The sequence below is a fragment of the Lissotriton helveticus genome, chromosome 3_1 (assembly GCF_964261635.1).
Source record: "Lissotriton helveticus chromosome 3_1, aLisHel1.1, whole genome shotgun sequence".
In the NCBI taxonomy this organism is placed as follows: Eukaryota; Metazoa; Chordata; class Amphibia; order Caudata; family Salamandridae; genus Lissotriton; species Lissotriton helveticus.
Window position 1 is genome coordinate 132,864,939 of NC_136061.1, and position 10,733 is coordinate 132,875,671.

Below are 10,733 nucleotides of genomic sequence, written 5' to 3' on the forward strand. Positions count from 1 at the left end.
ACACACACCTGCCCCCTTCCCTCACATCAATGCATCTCATTATACAACGCCCAGGTTGGTGGCCGGTTTGTACCACGTTCTCCCTCCCTTCAACTCCAGCAGGGAAGATTTTAATGTGTTTATGTGCCGCTACGTGTGGGAAATTGTTTGTTATGATAGTGAGTCTGTACAGTCTGAGTAAAAAAAAGCAAGTAAAACAGGAGCTATTTAAAATTTACCAATGGAGGCACTAAAAGCAAAGGGAATATTTTAATTTGTTCAAGTGCCAAATCATGGAAAAATTGGTTTTAAAAATAGCAAGTGTGCACGCGGTAAGCAAAGAAACGAGTAAAACAGTAGCCCACAGTTAAAATATAAAAAAATAGTGCTGAAACACTGGCTTAAAATGGACAGAGCGTATGTTAAGGGGAAGTTGGGGGGTACGCTCGGGAGGGCTAAACCAATGAAAAGGCATGACGTATTCATGCCGTGGACGAATAAGGAGAACGAATAACGGAGCAACGCTAATGTCAGCAAATGGCAAGCCTGTGGGTGGTCTGATTCCCACAAAGCAGATACACCAGGTTTCGACTCGAGACAGCGCATTTGTCTAGATCCAAGACCTAAAAACAAGGCGAAATATATTTCTCCTCATTGCTCCCCCCCCCCCCCCCCCCCCCGGGAGGCGTAGGCTTTTGATGCATTCACAGGTTTACAGACCGTTGTAAATCTGGGAATGTGACAAATGCTTGGGTGTTACGTGGGAACATCCACCATAATGACCATGACACTCCTCTCCATCGCAGTGTGAGGCAATGTAGTGACTTGCGATGCATTACCGCACACCGTATCTACATGGCCATGAAAAGCCACACAGGATGGATTTAGTACATATCGCACTGCAATGTGTGCGCCGGAACGTCATTGAAAGTGACGTTCTGGTGCCGCAGGGGCCTTGTAATTGAGGCCTATAGTCCTTCAGCCTCTGGTTCGGCGCAGGGATGGGCCAGAGTTCATTCTAACTCCAGCCACATGGCTCCTGGCTCCGAGGTATCCTGGATTTTCAGCCATCTGGGGGCTCACAGCTCTTGCCTCTGCCGGGGCATGCTCTTGCTCCCTTTGCGTTGAAACTTGCCGAGGGCTGAACGCTTCAGCATCGACCTTCAGTGCATCGTCCACCCATTTTAGGTTGTTATCTATATCCTTTGTTTCGGGTTCAACTCACTTAAACCAGTAGACGTTCCTGGCTATGGTGGATTAGCTCTGTTGGTCAGTGACCATTGTTGCTTTGATGCTGATGATCTCCCACACCTCCTTCTCGAATGAGCGGCGGAACTTCCACCCTCGGTGTCCGTCACTCATGATTACCTTGTCTCCATCTACCAGGTCAGGGGCCACGGCCCATGAGGGTGTGATTTGCAGAATCATTTGTGATTTTCCTCTTCTCCTGAGTGGCCAGTATGTCAATGATGGCAGTGCTCCAGCTGGGTCCTGTGGGGATGACATCTCATATCTGCCTCTTCATCAACAGGTCACTCGGGGCGCACCTCTTAGCACTGTGACGTGTCTTCTTGTACGCTCCTAGAAATCGGTGCAGGCAGCACGCCGCATCCTCCTCCTGTTCCACTTTAATTTGTAGCGCACTGTTCAAAGTTGGCTTGTGGTCACAGCAGGGTTACTTTCTGATGTTTGATGTTTAGGGTAAGAGGTACGTTCTAAAATTCCTGTCCCTGGAATGGGGGCCTATTGTCAGTCTTCAACTCCTTGAGGATTCCCAGAAGTTTACGAATCCTGTGGCTGACACCAGTTCCACGACTGGATACTTGGTGTGGCTGTCAATCTCCATGCCTGTGAGGCACCCATTGGGAACATTTCCGAAGTGCATACTGAGGCAGGACCATGGTGTTAGACATGGTTCTTCAGTGATGACTGAGGCATATGGGGGTTCTCCACTCGTTATCTCGCATGAGTGGCAGCCTCTGACTTTGCTCTCTGCACTAGGAACCATACCTTGTCCCTAAGCCTTGCTTTCATTTTCACTATGCCCTAGTGTCCTTGGTGGGCCAGTATGAAGACTCTCCCCCATAGGCTTTTTGACTTTAGAATTGGTCTTCCCCGAAGTCGCAGGCCTTCTCCGCTCATGCTTAACTCGTTTCTGTTCCTCCAGATTTGGCTCATGGCTGCCTGGTCATCTACAGTCAGGGCATTGTGGCCATCCAAGAAGTTGCGCCGCAGAGTGCTTCTTTTCTTCTTTTGCTATAGAGAGACTAGTGCCCAAATGTGATCACCCCGCCCTTTATTTATACCATTGAGCCGTGTCCCTGGGTTGAAACTGCAATACAAAGCATCATAGAAGCTGGGTGGCAGTTACACCCTTCATACAGTAATGTGTTTTCAAACATTTGCCTAACAATGCCTAAAATATCAGTCAGTCAATCAATCAGGGGGTTGTAAAGCGCGCTACCCACCCGTTAGGGTCTCAAAGAGCTAGGGGGGCGGGAAGGCAGCTCTGTAGGGGTCATTAGAAGAGGTATTTTCTGAATTGCTACTCCGGAGGTGAAGGGATAGATTGTTCCAGGTCTTGGCTGCAATGTAGCAGAAGGACCTTCCACCCGCTCTGTTCCTTCAGAAGCGTGGGAAAGTGGCTAGGGAGAGTTCGGCTGAGTGGAGGTTTCTCTTAGGGCCATAGAAGGAGAGGCGGTGGTTGATATATTGTGGTCCGATGTTCTGGTGAGTCTTGCAGGCGTGTGTGAGTAGCTTTAAAGTTATTCTTCTTTCAACAGGGAGACAGCGGAGGTCCTGGAGGTGTTTGGTGATGTGGCTGTGCCGTGGTATATCGAGGATTAGTCTGGCTGTGGCCACATTTTTCTCATTTGTGCGGGTGGGGGGATGGGGGGCACACCTGGCGTGTGACAGATTTTTGGGCTGAGTTGTGCGATGTGTGTGCGTCTTTTTAGGTCTCGCCTGACCCAATGCTTGCGCTGGTCTTGCGAGACCTTAAGTAAAGAGGGCTTCAAAAAATGCTACCGCCGGCTACAGCGTGCAGTGCATGTGCGCGGGCGCGTGTGAGCAGAGGCACCATATGGCATTCCTCATGCTCATTAAGCGCATTGCTCACCGCGCACGAACACTTTCACTTTTGTCACTTTCATTCTGGCTCCTCTACTCCTCGCATTCCCCCCTCCCTTCTCGCCCAGCCCTTTGATGCTCTGCTCGCATCTACTACAAAACTTATTTCCGCCATTTGCACACGTTCTAAATAAAAGATGTTATTGCCCGCTTTAATTAAACTCTGTTTACCGACCTCTGCAGCATGCAAGGTGAAGTCAGTCTCCCTGGCGTTCTAACTCAAAAGATGTTATTGCCCGCTTTAATTAAACTCGGTTTACCAACCTCTGCAACATGGAAGGTGGAGTCAGTCTCCCTGGATTTCTAACTTGTGCACTTCGGATAACCGCAGATGACAGTGGCGAGCGTTCACTTACAGAGCCATCCTGCTGGTTGGAAATAATGCCGATAATAGTAACATGTAGCACAGTCTTTTCTGATCCATATCCCCTTTTCGTTAAGTCCGTAAGACTTTTTCTGCATTTTATATGTACTGAAAGTGTAGGCACAAAAAAGGAAATTCCCTGGTATTGTGTGCTGTGTATTTCCTTCTCTTTTCTGCTGCAGTGTTCCTGCAAGCAGCCTTTTGTGTGGTAACGTCATGGTTGGTGCTTAGAATTCAGTGACTTTGTGGGAATGTCGGTGTTTACTGTACTCATTTGTGTTGCGGCAGAACAACGGTGCTGTGTCATGTTAAGAGTTATGCTCTCTTCTTGCTTTTGTGGAAGAGATTCTGTCTACGGTTTTCAGGAGTCAGGAAGAAATTACAAACATTATCAGCTTCCTTCCTCCGAGAGTGGCCGGGCTGCGGTGGGAGCAGATGCCGCCTCCCTGTTTATCTCTTCCAATCTCCCTTTCTCCAGATGTCCAAGTGCCGTTCTAGGTAGCAGTATGAGTATGGGCTAGTCGTACAACCTCATGCAGGGCTCAATTAACAACAACAAAGAACAATAATACTATTTTTAAATTTACAAAAAAATAATCCCAGGTCTCTCATGGGAAGCTTTGCAGTCACAGTTTTCCCTACACCACCATTAGTTTGGGGGATGCTCCTTCCCCGTTCCCACCCTGTATATGGATTTACCACAACCGTATCCAGAGTGGGGGGTGCCCCTTTGCGAGGCTTCTGAATACCCTCAGTCACAATTTCTTTTGTGAACATCAAATTTCTGTGGCACCCCCATGCCTTCCTTCAGCAGAGAGCTCATTTACTATAGAGTAACTTTACAAAATATATTTTCGTAAATATAAAATGTTAAAAATGCATTCTAAAATCATGCATCCCATGCTCAAATGGATTTCTGAATCAGGCCTGGCAAAAAGATTGCACCATAAAACTGGTGGCATTGATTCTGTGCGCGTGCATACAGGAAGTGCACATACACAACTCTTTCAACAAGCATTGGCATAGCCAATAGGTCTCACCTTTGGGACCTTATAAGTGTTTAGTCATGCAACAGTTGATGTTTTTGCACCAAGGATATTGTGCTGGTTAACTAAATTTTTATAAGGTCCCAAAAGCGAGACCTATTGGCAATGCCAATGCTTGTTTCCGGATGAGATGGCGCCTCATCAATGTCTCTGGCTGGCCAGTGCTCTCAGACAGCAAACTCATAGGCAGCAGCCTATCATGTGCGCTCATACAATAATGACATAGTTACATGAGGGTGCGAGGACATGTCGTGCACCTTAATGTAACTACTTCTGTCATTATTGGCACCATTCCTCAGTGGTGTTTAGTTACAGGGCTGCCATTCTCAATCAGTATATTCTAAAGACGGCTATGTTTGAATGGAATCCTGCGCAGTGTGTGCCCAGTCCTCCAGTAACAGAGCGACTTTTGCTTAGTAAGTCAAGTTTCACCGCGACCGGGCCTGAAATAAAAGAGTACAGGAGACTTTCTATGTCACACGTCAGGCACGCAACGCTCTTTGGGCTCAACGGGCTTCAGCCCCCCACTCGTCGCGTGTGTCTGAGGAATTTGAATTTGAATTTTAAAATATTTATAAAGCGCTCTTATACCGGAACCGGTTCCATGGCGCTAGATAGCCGAGGGTCAGTGGGGAGCGAGCTAAGCTGCGACAGATCTGGAGAACAAAAGAGTCTTCAGTTGCTTGCGAAACTCCAGATAGGAGGGAGACATCCTGAGGGAAGGTGGAAGTGAGTTCCAAAAGGAGGGAGCCAGCACAGCAAATCTGGCCCCCCCGGCCTTCTGTTTCCTAAAACGGGGGACTGACAAAAGGGACAAATGGGTAGAGCGATGTTCTCTGGACGGAATATAAGGAGAGATAGCTTCGCACAAGAAGGCGGGGGCGGTCCCAGATCTGGCCTGGTAGGTAGTGCAGCCCAACTTAAAGAGCACCCTCTCCCTCACAGGGAGCCAGTGGAGGGACTGAAGCAAGGGGGTCGTGTGATTGGACCTGGAGAGGCCGAAAATCAGGCGAGCCGCCTGATTTTGAATCAGTTGAAGTCGGTGGATGAGGTAAGCTGGGGGATGGGGATGAGGAAGCTTCCCGGGCACACACACAGCCGCACCCGAGCACTTCACAGGTCTTTATAAGACTATTTACCTATCAACGAGGTTTTGTCGCTTTTCACCCCTTTTTAGAGCCCCTGCATCTCCACTCTGCATATTCTTGGAAGAGTCAGCCCCATCCGAAATTTTGCATTGCCCACCCCCAAAATTTGGCTCTAGTTGTACCTCTGTCCCACGTCATGCTTATGACCCGGTATGAGATGAAAGAATACTAATAATGGCAAAGAAAAATGTGTTTGTTAATCCACCTTGTGCAAAGATTTGTGTTTTGTCTAATAACCGGTTTGAATCATTATAAAGCAGCACAGAGGGTTAATGTGCCTGCTGCAGAGCACACTTCTTGTTACTTCAAGTTTTTAACCTCATCACTGCTAGAGAGTTTCCCCTGCTGTGCTGGACAGCAATAAAAACGGGTGTGGTCATGACGAGCTCAGCTCGTCATGAGCACTTGAGAGGTATATGCCATGACGAGCTGAGCTCGTCATGAGCATGGAAGAGGTTAAGATGCTGATATATCGCAGTGAGGTAAGAACCGGAATCAAGGTTCTGCATTCACACTGCACGGTATAGGTTTAGTACCTTATAGTTTTTGCCAATCTTTTGTTATTCTTGGATTGCTAAAAAGGCTTTATTTGGATAGTGATAACTCATTGTTTTGTCTAGACATCCCCAGCTACTGTATTATGTGTTGAAGCAGGACTTTGTTGTTCTCCAAACCAAACACTATTAACATACATCAGCTACCAGGATGAATGATGTGTACCTCCCACACCTTGTAAAGCTCATTCTCTTATATAACATTCCTTGTAAATTGGTTTACACTGTTCTACAATTCCTTGTGTAACGTGTGTGATATAAAGTGCTCGGACACCCAACCCTTGCCCTAGGATAAGTAGTGCTACAAAATAATTCAGTTAATAAAAGTACAATTTAAATTATTACTAAAGTAATTATTGACACAGTGAGACACATCAGAGAGACCTTAAGGGTGGGTAGCCACGCTGTATAACCCCCTGATTGATTGATCAGACATTCTCATAGTGCCTGCATATCTCTCATACATAACATCAAAATCCTGACACCAACTCCTAGTTTCTCTAAGCGCTTGTGAAGTGAGAACAAAATGGGTGAATTGGCATCTAGCTTTTGGAGTCTAGATAGCTCCCAGTCGGGGCTGAGGCACCAACAGAAGGAGGGCTGGTGGGCATTTGAGTGAGGTCTTTGTGTTTCTCCCAGCTCGAAGTGACAAAACAGAAACCCCCATTCATGTATCTCTGAAAGGAATGCAGAAAAGTTGTGGATGCCGCTGAATGACTCCTTATGTTTTAAAATTACAGCAGGATAAATAGACCATATTCCACTATCCCTGGCCTAGATTTGGGTCAATAAATTCTACTGGCTGTGGCTGGGTTCCCATCAGATCCTGCACTAATGAAAGGGAGTACATAAACAAGGAGAGAATGAACACCTGGTGCTGAAAAGGAAAGCGATGACGTGAGCTATGCAGATGGAGGATTTCAGAAAGATGTGGGGTAGAAAAAGGGCTCCATAGTGGGTGTCTCACCTTGCCCAGACAAACTGACCTTAACCCAGATTCTGGCTACACAGGTTCAGTTTACATGTGACCATCATTCTATGTTCTCTGCTGAGAAGGTAAGGTTTGGATGTCGGTGTAGTGTAAACCCCTTAATGACCCAGTGGTTAGCACTATGAGAAACTCAGACTGCTTTCAGCAAAAGGACTTTCTATCGTACCCTACTATAAACATCCACCCGCACCCTGAACTCACACAGACACCTAGATGTGACTCATATCACAGTATGCACTATACAAGTGTCATACATTGTGTAGAAAGGAGAAGTATTATGTAGAGATTCTGGCTAAGCTTCACTATGCAATACTCTCACAAACCCTAAAGACAGTCCTTGAATTCACAATAATAAATCCTTAGTTCAGTGCCGGTAGAGCGGCAAAGAGCAGTTAGGCTTTACTAGAGGAGCACGTGTTAAGAATTTCAGAGTAAAAAAATGGACAATAAGTAAATGACACGACTCAAAAGAAATCCATCACCAACATCTAAAAATATATATAAATATAGACAACAAAACGAAGTAAACCAGATTAGTAGAACTAGAGCTATGGATTTTAGAAGGAATAATAAATCACAAAAAATCAATACTGTGGGTAACGTATGCATTGCGGTCAATGGTAAAATGCACTAGTGACAATCGGTCACTTGCAGGTTGAGATGCGTTGAACCCAAGGAGGGGGGAGGTGGTGCGGGTACCAGCACCAAGCCACGACTGTCAGTTCAACTTTACCTGGCTCAAGAAACCCATGAGCAGAGTTGCCCTGACGGTCCATGGTGCTGAAGAGGGAGCCACATAGGTAGTGGTTGGGGTGTGGGGGCGTGAGGGGGCTACGTTTCCCACAATGCACTGAACCATCTACTTTCAGGTGATCCCTCAGAGGGCCCGACGACCAGCGATTCTTTGGTTCTGGTACTTTGTTTATCCCTGGGGTGTGCAGGGGACTAAGCCACTAGTCCAGGGGAGCCTGGTTTGTCCTTGGATCTCAAATGGGACCTTCTGTCTGGGGCGCTGGCGCTGGGCTTTCGCCCACGACGAGTCACAGTTTTGCAGTACCAGGAAGGTTGCCACATATGCAGAGTATCACGCTTTTGATGTGTTCGGCTCCTGTTGTTACATACTCGGGTTTCTTCCATGTCCTTTGTTGTAAGTCAGATAAGGTTTGAGGTTTTGGTGTTTGGAGTGCCCCTTAAATCCGAGATTTAGGGGTGTTAGAGGTGTGGGAGCAAGTGGCCAATGGTTTACTAGCCCCAGCGGCTAATCTGGCCCTAGATGTGACCACATCCGGGGGTGTGGCTCACCTTTTCCAACCAGAACCGTCTATTCTGCCACTTTTAAAAATGGCAGAAACCTTCCTTAGCTGTACAGAACAGGTTGCCTTTAGAGGTTTTAACCTCTAGGCTTCATAATTTTCCTGCCTGCCCAGGTGAAAATGTGACTGGGAGCAGGTGGTTGTATATCACAGGTAGTGTACACTGTGTAGCGCTCCGCCTTGATGTGCCACTTCACTAGCCATCCTGTCAGGGAGGGAGGTGTGACCAGGTAATTCTTTATGACTCCTTGGAGAGTTCATATCTCCAGGCAGGGGTCAGATTTCTGCCTTGGTGGCAACAACTTCAGGCTGCCAGCCAGAGCACAGGAAAGGCTGGGGCAACCAGGTGGGCAACCTCTAAAGTAGCCCCAGGGGTGCATGCAACATCGGCCTTAACACAAGAATCGTGTCAGGGGTTATGATGCACGTTGGTAAATACCAAACATGACATTTTTAAGTAGTACCACAATGCAGCTTGCAACCTTGAGTTTGTCTGGGTGCCAGCGGTAGATCACTTATAGTAGCCGTTAGTGAAAAAGGCAGATATAGAGATATATAAGCCTGCACTTATATATCCTCACCTTTAATATAATGCACGCTGCCTCCTGGTCTCAGGATGCCTTTCATTTGGGAGACTAGCATATATTAAAAATAGTGCATTTACTTTGCCACACATGTTGAGGGCAAAGTCGAGTTTAACAGTTTGCACTGCTTCTGAAGTCTGCAAAGCAGGACTGCTTTAATCTGTTTACTTGGGTCACTCATGGTGGCACAAACAGTGCTTCAGGCACTGGGGAACCCTTTAACACCCATGCCCGGGTTCCCAATTGTACTGTATACTAGGGTCTTATAAGTACTTGCCGATTGAAGGTGCCAATTCACATGTAGCACTTTTAGGGAGAGAGCACTGCCAGTGAGACCAGGTTAGCAGACTTCAGTGCACTGTCAGAGTCGAAAACCAGCATCTAGTAGTCCAATTGGGAGCAATGGGGGGTGGGGTGGAGCACTTGCAAAAAAGGCATGTTTTCTTATACATTGCATTAAAACAAAACTGCAGAAAGACACCTAATAAAAGAAAATAGAATAGTGACATGAAAATGAAGGTGAAATGTTAACAGGAACTGCCTGGGTGGCATGGATTAGCTTAGGGTTTTTACAGTCTTTATTGAGAAATTGCTCAATGCTTTTGACTTGAAATTTAAGAACATGAATATGGGGTCTCTTAGTGACCCATTTTAAAGTCAGTTTCAGGACGTGCTCTGCCTAAAGTCGTGGGTAGGTGATAGGTTTAAAGGAGCTACACAGTCCAATGAGATTGAACTAGTCAATGGTGATATGAGACAGACATTGCTAATGATCAAGGAGAATGGATTTGAATGGGACAAGTGGAGTGATGATGGTGCCATCCGACTTGAGGGAACGTTAGTGTTAAGATGTTGGGAGGGTATCACCTAAAGTTTTGGAAATGGGTCTTTTTCTTTTCCACTCCAATTGTTTCACTTGGTCCATAAAAAACCCATCCGCTTCCTGCCAAGACTGGAAGCTTTAGTCTAGCCTTTGCTGAAACACGAAGGCAATGACGTAGATTCTGTTTAACCTTTAGTGCCATAGTAGGGAGTCATGGTGAAGGACTTTTGAGAGGAGGACAGGAGACTATTCAGAGTAAGTGACTCTAGTCACAGCTTGCCAAACAAGTTGTGCTAGAATTGCTTTAACGCCAGGGTGATTTCTTTATATGTCTATCATTGTGTGGTGTTAATCCTGTGAGATCCATGAAATGCATTAAATGTCCTGTTTGAGGAGCCACATTACTTTAAGAGTTTCAATGTTTTCGCACTTGGAATTAATTAAGATGTGTTATCGTCTGCTCTTGTAAAGTTGATTAATGTCAGGTTCAGATTTGGATTTGTGGTGACTTAAGAAACACTTGGGTACAAATGGGGACCGATCTTCAAAATCAATAGTTACTGAAAGAATTGGGACATGATTTCAGAAGTGCATTGGTGCCCATTGAAAATCTTCTCACTATATGCATATTGAATACAAATTAATCTTATACTTAAAATGCTACCCGTACGCTTTTTTTGCAAATATTGAAGGTTGCAACTGTGGGCTGAAGCTAGTTTGTGTTGGGCTAAATTTGGGCTTGAACCTGGACATCATTGGTCTTGGGAAGGGTCTGAAAATCTGACAACACTGCTCCCCAACT